At 51.9% G+C, this 1,102-nt stretch overlaps 1 long non-coding RNA gene across 1 annotated transcript; it reads right to left on the bottom strand.

The window, feature by feature from the left end:
• Positions 1-285: 285 nt before the first annotated feature.
• Positions 286-901, bottom strand: LOC123026226. The gene is made up of 2 exons (XR_006415256.1): positions 793-901; positions 286-354 (listed from the first exon to the last, which is right to left on the bottom strand). It is a non-coding gene; the product is annotated as an uncharacterized LOC123026226 (long non-coding RNA).
• Positions 902-1,102: the final 201 nt, after the last annotated feature.

The following is a 1,102-nucleotide window of genomic DNA, read 5'->3' as shown; positions in this document are numbered from 1 at the left end:
CTTTCTGGCAATGTCGCCCATCGGCAGCAACATGGTATTTTCCCACCGTTTCCTTCATGCTCATGTGATCTGGAAACGTGGTTTCCCAGAAGCAGAGGTGTTCCCAGATGGCACAAGAGAATTGGATCGTGTGCCAGTCGGAGGCCCAACTTCCTACAGCAGGTCACTTCCCAGATTCCCATCCAGACCAGAAACCAACATCAAGTAACGTCACTTAGTAGACCACTTCCCCACCAGCTCCCCGTCTGCACTTCTGTCCTTCCATGAGCAAAGCACTCAGCAAAAGGTGAGGCAGGTGGCTTTAATCGCATTTCAGATCCATCTGGCTAGTAGATGGAAGGATGCTCTCTCCATCTATATAAACGAAGCAATAATTAGAGCCCATCTCTGGAGGACAGAAATCCCTCCGGGTGCCATCGCTCTCCCCCCACAAGGTCTCCAAGGGATGATAGATCTCCAAAGTACGGCACTTTCCTGCCAGGGACAATCCATCTCCCGTCTTTTTGGGCAGTAACAGCACCGCAGCGGTTTAATAACTCTCGCCAGTCTAATATTTCTCTCTAAAGTCTTTTTTCCTTCGACTCATCTTTCTTTCTCTCCCCACTTTTTCTGACTCCTCCTTTCTCCATAAGGATCGCTCTAATCTGGTGATGCTATCAATTGTTCTCCATTATAGGCAAGTAGTTGTCTCTGGGAAGCACAGGGTGGAGGTGGCCCTGCTCCATCTCCATCAAAGGCATCCCCCGCGCATAAATTTAGCCATCACAGTTTTTAGGCAGGGAGAGGACTCACCTCCTCCTGGAACTGGCAGGCCCCTTTTGCCAACCCCGTGGCTCTTTGCCATGGCACCCTCATGGTGACGGGTTCTCTGTGCCGTCCAGGAATTCACTGCCACAAGAACAGCCTCTGTTAATTGCACATGAGAGAAAGGTGGAGCCCAGGTTGATTGTGCGTGTGATAGGAAGCGTTTCCTTTGCATTTGTCCTGTCAGCAATCTGGGTCCCTGGTTCTGCCCAAATGCTGATGTGTCAGCACAAGCAGGAGGCCTGATGAGTCCCAAGGCCTGGAGCCGGGGCGGGGTCGGGGGGGGACCCAGCATGTG

This window comes from Varanus komodoensis, unplaced genomic scaffold, assembly GCF_004798865.1.
Source record: "Varanus komodoensis strain SLA01 unplaced genomic scaffold, ASM479886v1 scaffold29_3, whole genome shotgun sequence".
In the NCBI taxonomy this organism is placed as follows: domain Eukaryota; kingdom Metazoa; phylum Chordata; class Lepidosauria; order Squamata; family Varanidae; genus Varanus; species Varanus komodoensis.
Note: the sequence above shows the minus strand (reverse complement) of the source record. Positions and strands in the feature narration are given on the sequence as shown.